Source organism: Patagioenas fasciata, chromosome 6, assembly GCF_037038585.1.
Source record: "Patagioenas fasciata isolate bPatFas1 chromosome 6, bPatFas1.hap1, whole genome shotgun sequence".
Lineage (NCBI taxonomy): Eukaryota > Metazoa > Chordata > Aves > Columbiformes > Columbidae > Patagioenas > Patagioenas fasciata.
Window position 1 is genome coordinate 36659829 of NC_092525.1, and position 14405 is coordinate 36674233.

A 14405-nucleotide genomic window follows, 5' to 3' on the forward strand; every position below is an offset into this window, starting at 1 on the left:
AAAGAGGAAAAAGTATCAGAAGCAGGTAACACTACATGCCTATTGCCAGTAAGCAGAAATGTCAGACCCCATACCGTGTGAATTATACAGGAACTCATGGAGATCATAATTCTTTGCTTTGTTTCATATATTTACTTTTCATCCTGGTTCTTCATCGTCCTCAAGTGAATTAAAGCTACTCTATATGAAACTTGCTCATTAGAAGGTATTGGGTTTAAGGTAGAAAGTAATTTTAATCACAAATTTTGTTGTCATCTTTTTGCTGATGAAATTTTTTTTTTTTTTTAATGAAAATTCAAACTTATTCTCCCTCTTCTCCTCCCTTACAATCTTATGTTAAAAATCCATGATAAAACTGTTCCTTTTAAGAACATCTGCAACTAAAGCTGCTCATTTATAGACACATAATATGTTAGGAAATTTAAAGCTATTTGTACAGCCTTATACATACACTGACATATCAACGTAATGGATATATTGGCCCATTATTTTCTAATACAGTCACTAATATATTCCTTGACCTTCAGACTCATGCTTAAAAATGTAAATTACCGAATTTGTGAACAAAATCAAGCAGGTATCTCAGATGATAAAACTTCCATGTACTGTCGCATGTGCAATTATGTATGTTACTATGCTTCAGAGGAGAACCTTTTATACTATATTGCACGAATTATTATAGAGATTACATGGAAATTTAGCTGCAGAGCATTTCCAAATGCCTGGCTTTTGGACTAACACACACAGAATCACAGAATGTTAGGGATTGGAAGGAACCTTGAAGGACCATTTAGTCCAGTCCCGAACTTCTCATAACACAGAGAACATGCACAGTCTAAGAGTTAGACAAAAATGAGAAAAAACATGTGACATTTCCTAGTCAGATTTGCTCAATAATATTTGTGACTGGAATTATCCTCTAAAATGTCAAAACTGAAGAGGTACACAGTCAGCAAAGTTTCAGGTATTACATGACTACCCACGTCCTACCTATTATGTATTTGTTGGGAACATTATTATGCAGATACTAAACAAAGACAGCATTATATGGGATACATAGTTTCCAAACTATGCAAAAGAATTCCAAAATAAAATTAGGTCAAAGCAATTTCACGTTGGATTTTCCTGCTCTGTTTCAAAAACGAAGAAGTATTTCCTACAGCTGCCCTAGTACAGCCCTGTTTACATATTATGTCAAGTTTCCAAACCTCCCTTCATTTGATTTGTTGACACAGTGTCCAGTAAAACATTCTGGATCATTAACCAGGTCTAAATATTTTTTTCTGTTTTGTTTTACATAAACATGTGGTTGGTTGGTTTTATTTAATTCAGAACTTTTCAGTAATCCCAAGAGTGATATGCTGTGCTGAAGCCACACTTGAGGATAACTTTATGAAGAGGGATTTTCCTGGTTTACACATTAAATGTGTGGATCAGATGGAACATATGAGCAACAGCTTCTTTTCTTGTTCTGCTCTAGACCCTTTCATGGCTTTTGGAAAAACAGCCGATTTTCTCTTTTTAAATATCTGAGACACAGAGCACCTCTCTGGCTGTTTCTGGCATCACTCGGGCAGATTTCAGCTGCACTTCTCTGCATGAGAAATTTTTTACCACTGAAGCAAAATAAACAAGATGAAGCAATGAACCCTCAAGAGCATCCATTCACAATTCCATCTTTCTTCATGGGTAACAATTTTCCACCCCATCTCTACAGTTATCCATCAGGATCTGGCTTCATAAGCCCCTGTGTCTTCCTTGCACTATGCTGGGCTTTAAGCATCCTCTCATAATTTCAAAATCACAGATGGAGTGATTCGTTTTTACTAACTCCATCTGTTCAGCTATGAACTTCTTTCTGCTGGGCTTGTAAATGCAGATGGGGAAGAAAATTACACTTGGTTGTCTTGGGTTTTGGTTTTTGGGTTTTTTGGTTGGTTGTCTTTTTGTTGTTGTTGTTGCTGGTTTCATCTGTACAATCTCCTGGAAGCTAAACTACAGAGGGGGGAAAAAAAGACAAAAACCCAAAGCAAACAGACATAGCTAAATTATTGCCATCTAGGACAAATAAATCTAAGGAGATAATCCACTTATGATAGTCTTGTGATGTTGAATTTGAAAGGGAAAATAGTGTAAGCCATCTAGTAGATGAAAGCTATAACAAATATGTAGTAAGTGAAATAGATCAAGAAAAAGATCTCTCAAACATACACACTAATTTTTTTTCTGTGCTTCCTCTCATCTTTAGACAGGATCCTTTAGATTTCATAAACAAAGTTCTGACATTGACGAAAGAAAAGTAATTATTAGTATGACAAGTCCATTACTAAAAGACAGAGCAGTTAATGTCTAGCTCACAGGAATTCCAGCACCACTTTCTCACTCAGCCAGAAGAACTTTAAAATGTGTTAATAAATCTGCCTAAATCCCTTAAATAACTGATGGAGTCTTATAATTTTAGAAACTCTAATAAAAGTGCTACTGAAAATCATCAATTATTATATACCCTTATGAGCACAAACCAATTTCAGTCACGACACGAAGTACATTTCAGTAATGTACTTTGTAATACATTTTTCAGTGTAGCACTAATAACTTTTACATAGCCCATCATATAAGCAAAAGTGTCTGATGCAAAATGCCCTGTCTGGTGATCTTCATTACGCACCAAGCCGCACAAGGAAGAGGGAAAGAAGAGCAGCAGCTTCAGTTTAAAGCTCCACAGAGTAAAGACTATGGGAGCAGGGACCATTTCACTGTGGCAGGACAGGAGGAAACCCATCACACAGGCTCTCTGCAGAGTACTTGCATAATTTTGAGAAGCATTTTACTCTATTCTTTGAGCAGAGACCAAATACTGGCCTGTGTAACATCAGTATGGGCCATGAACTTAATGGTGCAGATAGGAAAGAGAGTGGTATTTGCCAGCAGTTTTATATACCTTCGCTTTCTGTTGCTAGGCAAGGTGAAATCCTGGCCAAGAACTGCACCTGTCTGCTCTTTGAAATTGTCATACTTGCCCTTACAGACGGGCAAAGTCTTTCAGGAATCTTCTGAAAGACCACACAGAGATCCAAAAATCGATTTCAGTCATACAAACCTGGTGTCACAATCCTGAAAAGCCCTTCACAGGCACCTCATCACTCCAAAGACACCCAGAATCATTTCAGCTTTAGCAGAAAAATCTCTTTGGCCTCCAGCTGATGGATGAAGCTGATCAAGTTTCAAAGATCAGGAGTTTTTCTACCCATATAGATCTGATCAATTCGCTATGCTCAATACAGACGTACAGGATCAAACACCATGTAACTATCAGTGGCTGCTTCAGCTGTCTTGATACAACCTGAAGTAAGAGCTTCTTCTGCACTTAGCCCATATTCCAATACAGAAACACCTCCATAGTCCAGCCTCCACCTAAGGTGCGGAAAACACACCTTCATTCGCTTCTCTGCCTGAACAAACACAGAAGAGTGGAAGAATAAAGCTGGGAGCCTCTCAAACAAAACACAGAATGAATTCTAGGTCCTCCATATCTGAAATAGATTTCTCAACAATATAACAGTTACAGTCTAATACACTAAATACTTCCTAGATTGTAGGCATCTCCATCTTTTCTCCCACGGCATTTTAGAAGAGTAGTTCTGCTCAAAAGTCTGGGTAAAGATGGGAGAATCAGTCTTCTGAAGAGTGGCTTGATGAAAGAAAAATCCCTTTTCTCTTCTTCCTGCTGTGGAAAGCACGTGTGCTTAAAGGAGGGATAGGCTGAGTACAAGCTCTGATCTTGGCAGGTGAACTCCCTCCAAGGTCTTTCAGGATCCCGCAGCAGAGAGCTGGACACACCTGTGCCCTACTAGTTGGTCCTGTTGTCTGAAGCTGCCTCTCACAACCTTTATGGCAAACCAGTGCTATCTAACTAGACTTAGCTAGGAATTTATCAAATTAGAAAATACTAAAATCTTCATATATAATTTCCTTCAGCAAAGGCATGAATATGTTGCAATTCCATAGAAATTCAGAATGGATACACCCCCCCGCCCCCCCAAAAAAAAAAAATCTACTTTCTGGCTGGTGAACAGCTTCTCAATTTATTTCTGATGGGATTTTCTATTAATCAAGGATTTTATGAAGTCAAGTTTCTTTATCACATATATAACTAATCAAATTCTTCACTAAAGATATGCAAGTTTCAAAGTTAAGCACTCGGAAGTTAGATAATGCCTAAATTAGTGTTCCCTTTGCAGCCAAAGGTTACACTGCGTGTATATATGCATCACAGAACAAACCTTAGCTATTTTTCCCACCGGCTGTGAGCCAAATAACATATCATTCCCCAGTCCCATCTCCACAGACAGCTGAATTGCTTCAGTTGAATTTTTCCCAAAAAGACTGCCTTCAGAACACCATCCAACATGACTTCTTCAAGCAAAAGGTTAATGTTTCAAACTTCAGCAAATTTAACTGGTCATAGTTTGAGTTCTCATGGAGTCCCACAGTCACATAGACTGTGGACCACAGACCACATTCTATGGTCCCATAGACAAAGCTGCCACCTTTATACAAACATGCATGTAGACAATGAACATGCTCCATGAGGATTCAAGGACACAGAGTTCATTAGAAGACAAAAGGGTCCAGCCATTGCTGCGCTCACCTACCACACAAGGAGCAGGAAAGGGACGGGGTGGGTGATTATGAACATTACACTTGGGCCACAAAGTTACCTGAGGACTGAGATCGCATTGCATGAACGTGATCCACAGAGCTGCTCATGATACCACCTGGAATGACTCTTACCCTACCTGCCCATTTTGAGATCTGCCTCAAATGCCACGGATCTCCATTCAGCTGGGCTGACCTGTCGCACTGTGTCCTCTTTCCTGACTGACATCAAGACACAATCCAGGCATCTACTCAGAAAGCCCGGCTGCTGCTGTTTCATAATCTGTATTTCTGATTGCTCTTTCCTTCCAGGTCAAACATGCAACATTTCACTACTGTTTCATATTCATAGCAAAGTAATAACCAAAAAGAGGCATGTTTCTTCAGCCATTTGAGCTAGCAACATTATCTAAATACCTGCCCTATGTAATACAGCTTAAGAGGAGGTCTGTATTAGATTACATAAAGAGGACTTGCAAGCAAATCTTATCTCTTTTGCAATTATTAAATCTACTACTAAGTAATATGATTGTGTATCATTTGTATGATATGACTTTGATGTGCGATTACATATAACTCTAGCATTTTAATTCCACTTGAATATAGAAGCAAATTGGCCAATTTCGCCGTGTACCTATTTCTTTCATGTGCATTTGAACCATGTGCATTTTTTATGAGCCAATTTCCTGAACGAATACAAGGTGATCTCCTGAATTCCATTACAACACACATGCCTGCCTAACAAAGCTTCCCACTGCACTGAAACTGCTTCTAATATTCCTGGTACATTATTTGAAGTTAGATAAGGTATCACTCCACTACACACTGGCACATGAAGTGTTGGCATATCCTTAAATTATTTGAGGTGGTTTTCTTTTTCCATTAAGTGCTTTTTATTTCCATCACTCTGAGAACAGCATCAAATCCAAAACGGAATCTGAGTGTTTAATCATACTTCCTGTGTTTTAATTGCAATATAAAAGCATATTAATACCTATCTACATACCTATCTTTATTGTACCAAGTTAAATTAAGTAATTTCTTGTCTTCAACAAATTATTCCAAAGGCAATCAAAAAAGTGTAAATCAATGCTTTAGAAATAACAGCTGTGGCTGAGGTGTATGTCCGCTGCTGGCAGCAGTCAGACAGCATTCTGCTAATAACACCCAGATAAGGGATACTCATCTTGCTCCTTATGATTTTCACAATTTGGACTCTGAACTTTTATAAACTGCCATTACACAAACAGGTCTGTCCCTTCCATGAAACCACAGCTTAAGCAATGGAGATACATGTGTGATATATATTCAAGAGTTTTACCTTTAAGGCATGAGAAACAAATATTGCTCTGTTCACCAAACACGCAATTACCACAGTGTGAGGGTAACAAGGATGGCAGCTTACTTGAGTGGAAGTTGGATGTCAAAGGAGTTATCTGGCCTTCAGAGCCTTAAAAATACAGCCTTCCATTGCCGAGGGCTTTTGCATTTCAGCCATAAAAGCTCTCAGGGCTTTTTGTGGCCGAGTTTGACTCATATCTAAAATATGAAAACCATGTGTGTCTCTTTGTCTATTTTTACTGCTGTACCATCAAGCATCTGTAGATTGTCATAAGTGGGTTTACTGACACATAACTGAAAGAAAACACCTTTATCTTCTCAACAAGAAGACTGACATTAAGCTGAGGTGATCACCACTAAACATATCTCCATGTGCCCCAATATATTCCTGAACATTCAAGAGAATCAGAAGTCCCACTTCTTTGTATATTAAATAAAGCAAAATATATACATACATAAATTTAAAAATATATATATATTAAAAGCATAGCATCACCACAGATGACAACACTTGAATTTTCAAACTAGATAAGTGGAAGAATAAAAGAAATGGTATTTCAGCTATCTTCAACTTTTGAAGTGGAACTGGAAGTTTTTTTTACTTCACATAAATCTTTCTCACACCTTTCAGGTTATTTCAGGAAAAATGTTTCTTATAAAATATAGTACAAATAAATGAGAACTGCTGGTAAAATGAAACAGTTCAAAGAAATTCTCACTAGTGCCTTCTGAACTCTGTGTCTCACTCTACATCTACTGAGACCATGGATAGTTAAAGAACAGCATGCAATTAGCATTTTACCCTGAGTGCTACAGTGATACAATGAACAGGTTATATAGTCATTAAAAACAGTAACAAATTAAATTTTTTCAGCTTCTACCGAACACAGAAATTTATTATGTACTACTGAGTTGTGACTGAATAACAATTTAAGCCCATTACTAATATTTTTAAAATAGCCAGAGTCTGGTTTTCCATAAAAATATTCATTTAAAGTATTTTTTTAAATTGTCTTAAGGCTGCTTAAAAAAGAAGAAATCTTCGTTCTGTCTTGCTTGTGCTAATTACTCCACAATCCCAGTTTTTCCCTTCTGCTTGGAGTGCATAACATTTTTAACTAGAATGATTAAAGTTACGTTTATCATGCAAAGAGTTCCAGATAAGTTGGAAAGATACGCAGTCTGGAGAAATGAAGCTGGCTGGAAGCTTTGGATGTTGGCATAACAACATCTAGTTTTGACACTGAGGAAGGCATTTATGTTTCTTTGTTGAGTGAAAGACAATAAAGCCTTCTGATGTGCTATTTTATAGCCTTGGGATATTTTTAAAGAACCACGTAGATATTTTTATGTTTTGCCATGATATCTCAAGACGACGTTTGTCAGGTTAATCTGTTAATACATCAGGGATTCTGTTTATGTATTGATAAATTTAGAGTAACTGCACAGATTTTGGTAAACATTTGTCAGGTCTTTGTGGGTATAGAGACTTTTTAAAATATCAAAATTACATTAAATAGAAATAAATTGAGTTCTATCCAGTCAAATAAACTGAGTAGAGTCAAACAAAGTGGCAGAGCTTCAGACTGCAAATGTACATTTTTAATTGCACACAAAGAAACTGCCAGAAAGGCATGGAGCATGTGTAGTGTGGCAACATTTTTTCCTCCAACCCCCACATTGTTTTGGTAAATAGTTTGTTAAATAGTGGTGTGTTGCCTCACACATATTGCCCAACACATAGAGTTATTAGCTAACAATGAACAAGTTTTACATAATTAATATATCCGGGGCAGGGTGGAAGAGGGATCTACTTATTCATCCTACCCAGATTAGTATAAACTTTCCTCATTGCCATAGCTGGAATGGTGTCCCAGCTAGTACGGATGAGTCCCTCTCATACAATTTGAAGAAGTCACCCAGCCCCTCCTTTCTTCTTGATGGCAGAACTTGAACATACTGTCTTCAGCACAAGTGACATTACTGAGCATCATGGTTTAACCCTACAGGCATCTATTTTTATCTCAGGAAGGCCATGTGGTGGCAGACTGTCATGTTTACTTGGGGCAGTAGAGCAGGACTAGAAGACACATTGCACTCATGAAAAAGTTCAACGTGAATCATCACTGTTTGGCAGCAGTGGAAAACATTCACTACAGCTCCTAGTGAGGATAGCTCATCTCCAAATCAGAACAAGCCACTCTAAACCGGTAGCAGAGTTTATGGTAATTTAAAAAGATATTGGATAATCAACTTTTAGAGAGCGACAACCGTAATTTCTCATTTTCTTTGCAAGCAGTAAGAAATGTTTGTTAATACGGGGAAGGAGGAGGGGGGGCAGCAAAAAAAAATGGCAAGCACTGCACACAAAAGTCCTGAAATCAGTAGCACTGTCTTAGGTTCCCCTCGTGTTCTCACTGTTGTTCCTTGTGGAGGATGCAGGTAAGATGCAGCAAAGCTGATCCTATTCTCTTGGCCAAGCAGACCCTCACGGTGAGAGGATGAGGGCTGCAGGCGCTGTTCTTGTTCCCCCAGCAGGGAGTTAATCCTGTTCAGCATGTGCCTTCCAATCAGAAATTTTCTCAAAAAGGTGATGGTTACAACACCTGCCCTTATACTTGTTGATTTGCACAGCAGACAGCCTGAGGGGATGGCAACAGTGGATTTGCAGTGCTAAGAACCCAGGGTACCGCATTATATTCAGTCTCCTGCCATGTGCATTTGACTGATAGTGGTTGTCTGTTTATTCTGTTGGAACTCAGTATTTTCACATCACTTCTCATTCTGAAAGACATTATACATTGATTTTGCTGCTAATTACTTATGAACAAATCAGCATAGGAGATAAGCATTTACAGCCCAAAGATAAGCAGCAGAGACAGGCAGCTGGGGGAAGGCACAGTGCTACTAGAAATTTAACAGTGTAATATCTCATTACTTCTACCATAAATCCCCATCAGCAATGTGGAAAATACAAAGCCATTAGAAAGGGGAAGGACGAGGCCAGAAAACTAGAGGAAAAATAAAAAATAGAAATTATGAGAGAGTTTGGCACTAAGAGTACTGATTAAAGTTCAAGGGGTAGTTTTTCCTCTCCCTATTGGTTTGTTTTCCTCACAGCTTCTTCTCTAGTAGTACAGACTAAGCTATTTCTTGTGGGTAAAAGTAATTGATTCAGTCTCAACGTGGGCATCACTTGAATTCTGTAAATTTGAATTTGAAAGGACACTGTTACTAGATTTGGGATTTACAGAAAAACCTGGCGTCTCCTCAGAAATAAGTCTAGCTTTCATATCAAGTGAAGTGAAAAACAAAGTTTCTCCCATATTGGGTAGCAGAACATAACACCAGAAATACCAGCAAAAATCACTCAGCCCTACTTTGATTTCTCTTCCAACTCACAAGAGCAGCAATGCTGCTTTCCACAGAAAATGCTAACATCCCTTGAATATATTTACTCTTTTTACTCCTGTGTCCTCACTTCTCTCTGAGACTACCACACACCAGGTGAATCCCTCGACATGGAATTACTGACCACATTGCAGGTTGATTTTATTAAGTCACCCATAGCAGGAAACCCAAGTGTCCCAAGGAAATAAGAAATTCCAGTTCTGCTCCTGAGAGCTGTACCTACCTTCCATGCAGGCTTGTTTGAAGATTTCCTTGCTCTAACTGCACGTAGTGAGTGAGGCCTGAGGTATGTGGGAAAACTGGTAATTAATGATTGCTCTCAGGTGAGCTCAATCTCACTGACCAACAAGTGACCTGAGAAGAGTGCCTTACTGGAGTTGCCCTCTAGGTAGCATGTTATCATGTTCCAGGTAAAATATTTTATTATTAGAATAAATAATCTACTACAGGACTGAGATTTTTCTCTTTTTTCACGCTGAAAAGAATCCATATTCACCTCACCATCCCAGCTTCAGTCCAGCCTTTCTTGTGCTGGCCAGGGTATATATAAGAGATTTCACCTACCTTGGAAATTGTGTGGTGGAACTGCTGATGCTGAGGCTGGCAGGACCTTCAGCAGCTCCACCCGGCACATTGCGGCAGCTGGGATCAGCAACTGGGCTCAGACACGTCCCCACCTCCAAAGGGCCTCCTTGGACTGGTCACTGGCACTGCTGAAGCATCACATCCCGACCACAGGAGCGTCACTCAGAACAAGTGGGATTTATCTGGGGTCTTTCTGGAGCAACCTGCAGTACAAAACAGATGGGGAAACATTGCAGCATCGTCTTGTCTCCTGGCAAGAGCACAATCACTAAGAGTGACTCTTCTGGCTGGGATTCTGCTGGCGTGTGTTTGACACTATCATTTAACCCACTTTAAACGCTTTTCTTTGTCTCCAGCCAAATTTTTTCCTTGTTTGGAGATATGGGTTAAGATATGGAGATACAGACTAAGCTCGTCCATTCGGGCCACGGCACTGGATTCTGTCAAAATCTATTGTGAAATTCAAGAAGGCTACATCTGTAACTTTCTCCATCTGTTCTTTGCATAATTTCCCCGGAAATAAATACACCAGACAACATCACACTGGAGATTTTTACCTTTTATGAAGTTATACTGGCTTGGTTCTGTCATCCAGGATTTTTCCAGATGTTTCATGATCTCACTTCTAATTAACATATCCAGGATCCAAGCCTCACACTAGCACTGAGATCAGACTCAGACACATACTTACCGTAGTCTCAGATCATTCTTGATTTGATTTTGTTCTAGTTACAAATTCCAAGCCTTTTCTGTGGAAGAAAATAAAATATTTATTCAAATAAACTGTGAATATCATCAGCATCTCCTAATAATCTATTTAAAATTACTGCTTTATTGTATTTCACTGCTGAATATTTACACTGCAAAATGATTGTAATCCTGTATTTCAATGGAACATATGTGGTGCAGAGACACATACACCCTGGGTTGAGTCCCCTGCTATTTATTCCACAGCTCTGAAATTCAAGTGGCATTTCTAATTTTCATAGCTGAGAAGGCAAAATGAACTAAGCAAGATGTGACAGTATGTATGACCATAAACACTAATTACTACACCGGCAGGAGCCACCAGCACTGACATATGACCTTAACAAGGCTTTGACTCAGAATGTTATTTTTCTACAGTACCGCCCTAAACTCAGTTCATTTTCATGAACTACTGACATTTTAGCACTAACAGGACCATACACAGCACGAACAGCTGACAAAAAATGAGTGTATGGTTTATTGACGTAGCAGGTGATATTCCATTTTTAGGATATCAGTATTACAATTATTCATTTGGGTCTTTTTTTTCCCCTTTTTCAGAATAACAGCCTCTTAAATTAGTTTCAGTGAGTTGGATAATTCTTAATAAAGAAGAGGTATGCAAGTTGGTAGAATCATACCTGCTTGATTACAGTGAAAAGCATAAGTCCTGCTTGATGACCTGAAGTGCTTTAAAAAGGAAAGTAACTTTTTATATACGTATGATGATAACTTTCACTTGACAAATGTTTTTCCTTTGTTTGAAAAGAGAAATACTTGAAATAGTTCCCAAAAGTTCAGGGGAGAAACCTGGTTCTCATATATATGTATTTGCAAATCATCTAGTGCACTCCTTTCAGATCACTGAAAGCATATAAACCATTTCTTTGAAAATAAACTATTTCCCAAGAACACACTCATGTGAGCAGAAATACACTAGTCAAACATGGTGAAATGTGAACATTTATTCAGCAGCGAAATCAATCATGTTTTATAGGATTAACTTGTATCAAGTTGCAAGACATTTGGTAGAAGGAAGTAGTTTAAATATATATCAGTACATCTTCAAGCACTGAATGATTTATTATAGCTCTGACAAATCTTGTAGGACTGAAAAGTGTTCCATCAAAGCAATGTGAACTCTGCCACTGGATTCAAGAGGAACAGGCCTGCAGCAAGCATACCAAATAAAATGTAATATTAAACACTGCAAACATTCTAAAAATCATTTTAGTGGTTCTGTTGTGCTGAACTAATAAAACGCCACAGCAAGAATGATAGCGTCTCACTAAAGTGGATTAAGGATTTCTTGGAAGAGAAGATTACTGAAAAGGTATATAGAAAGACTGACATTTCTGTATAAACACTTCTCACATAAATGAGAATAATTGTTCATCTTTGAAGACTAAACCATCCAAACCTTTATTTAGCTCCTAGTCATGCACAACAATGGTTCACCCAAAGAGGTGCAGAGGAGATGTTGGTACAACACACAAAGCACAGCCCTGAGCTGCAGCTAAGGAGGCTTTGATTTGTCAGTCTTCAGAAAGCAGTAGAGAATGATGTGTTGTGATTTCTCTTATGCAGTTTATTTTAGAATTATTTCTTTAATTACTTTAAAGGTGATTGCATTTATTTCTTAGGGATTTTTATACGTTTCCCAAGAATCCTTGCCATTTGGACAACTTGAGGCCTTGCACAATGGTTGTGTAAAAGCAGGAGGCAGAGGATCACTGAAGAAGTAAGATGCTATTTGCACCTTGTCAGATTCAGACACCTTAGACTTATTAACGAAAATGGCAGAGGAAATTTTTATGGCTATTTTCTAAAGCTCTCAGTAAGAAGAGAATGTATTTTTTCAATTCCAGCTTTTTCCAAAACAAAGTTTTACCATTTCCCTTCCATCTGCTATTAGTCTGCAAATTTCTGATTCTATGAACTGCAGTACAGCAGTAAAAACTATTTCCAAGTTATAAATACTTGCAGAGAATCTTTGCACATGTGGGTCCATTTGGAGGAGACAAACCTGAGAGAGATATTTTCTTTTACATCATATGAAATCTAACGCTGCAATCACATTCTCTTGAAAATCACCCTTTCTGGGAGATGATGTAAAACCATAAATGAGCAATTTTAATGTGCTCTGATAAATTTTAAGAGCCAGGAAGTGCAATCAAAGAGAGTATCTGGTTTGGATTGCTTAAAACTGAAATTAAAGGAGATCACTGCTGATCTCCCACAGTAGCATGGGAGAAGAAAGGTACAGCTTTCTTGGGGCAAAAGAAAGGTAACTACAAAGAATGTCAGATATCAGAAGTATAGAATGCATCAAAGATTTTGTCAGAAAACACAAATCTGTTGACAGAGTAAGCCCAGCAAATAGAAATCCTGTTTCACCACTGAAAAATACAGATGAGAGAATAATCTGTGCTGATGATGAGCCTGACTTGGGACATGTGGCTGAGAATTTGTGCAAGAAACATGAAGTAATTTAGGTTGGAAGCGATCCTGGAGGTCATCATGTCCAAACCCTTGTTCAGAGCAAGGCAAGCTTTGAAGGTGGGTATCACCTTGTGCTTTTGAAACTTAATGGTACAGCTTCCTGGGCTTTGTCACCATGGAGAGAGAAGTCTTGCCCACCACAACGGGCTGGTAACAGCCAAGGGCTTCAGATATTGTCATCGCTGTAGCGGAAAAATACCAGAGAAAGAAAAGGGAAAACAACAGAGAAGGTCGCATCACCCACATACCAGATGAATGCATCCAGTTCAAGGTCTTATACTCACAGAGGGACGTGGGTGTCATGGGTTAAGCAATAATTGGACCCCGGGGCTCAGCACAGTTCCCTGTTGAGGGGTGAGCACTCCAAACACACACCGCAGAATCATGGTCCTTCCCCACTGGGGGGTCAGTGACATTGGGTTTTGCAAACCAACGGTGGTGATGGATGTCAAATTACTGTTTTAGGAAGCAAGGGTTGAATTGCATCATGCAATCATGGATTAAAGTTCTGCCTTCTTCATCTTCCTCTTGTGACTGTGTTACGTAGACCAGAAGGAGCAACAGACAGCACGTGATGGTTCAGGTATCTGAGGTGCTTATTGGATGAAAATTAAGGCACACTAGAAATTACCAGAAGTCACTGTTTATCATGGATTATGAGAACAAAAAAATTTGAATCCCGATATGGAATTTAGACTTTGTCACTTGTTCAAGTGTCATTGCAAAAGTTTCACTCTAGGCTACCAAACTGCTTTGATGGGGACTATCGTGAGTTCTGCTGGAGCCCTCACATCCACACAGCCCTGCCTTTGGACTGTCTGAAGCAAAAATAGGACTGAAACCTAATCCAGTGAAGAAATTGTTTCAGATTACAAATGTCTGAATTTATAACTGATAATGGAATTTTAAGTATTTTTCTTTTGCTGGCTTCAGATGAAAGTAAATACATACACACACAAACTTTTGCTGGGAATGGTAGCTACTTGGTAATGATGTTTTACTGATAACAAGTTTTTTCCCTCGAGTATTTTAACTTGTCAACCTACTACTGGCAGTAGATTAAAAAAACACAAAAAAAAAAGTGAAATGGATTTATCTTTGCAAACTTCTGTAGCAAGTATTTATTTCGCAACCATGGTGCTGAAATTAAACAGCTAGAT

General features: G+C 38.5%; 1 protein-coding gene across 1 annotated transcript in view; it reads right to left on the reverse strand.

Annotated features, from left to right (window-relative positions):
• The window catches only part of PTGFR (prostaglandin F receptor), an 82432-nt gene that overhangs the window by 45143 nt on the left and 22884 nt on the right, over positions 1-14405 (reverse strand). Inside the window, exons 4-5 of the transcript XR_011739807.1 lie at positions 10688-10745; positions 9976-10199 (exon numbers count right to left, since the gene is read on the reverse strand). The gene's annotated coding sequence lies outside the window, so the exon portion shown is untranslated. The remainder of the gene's footprint in view (positions 1-9975; positions 10200-10687; positions 10746-14405) is intronic.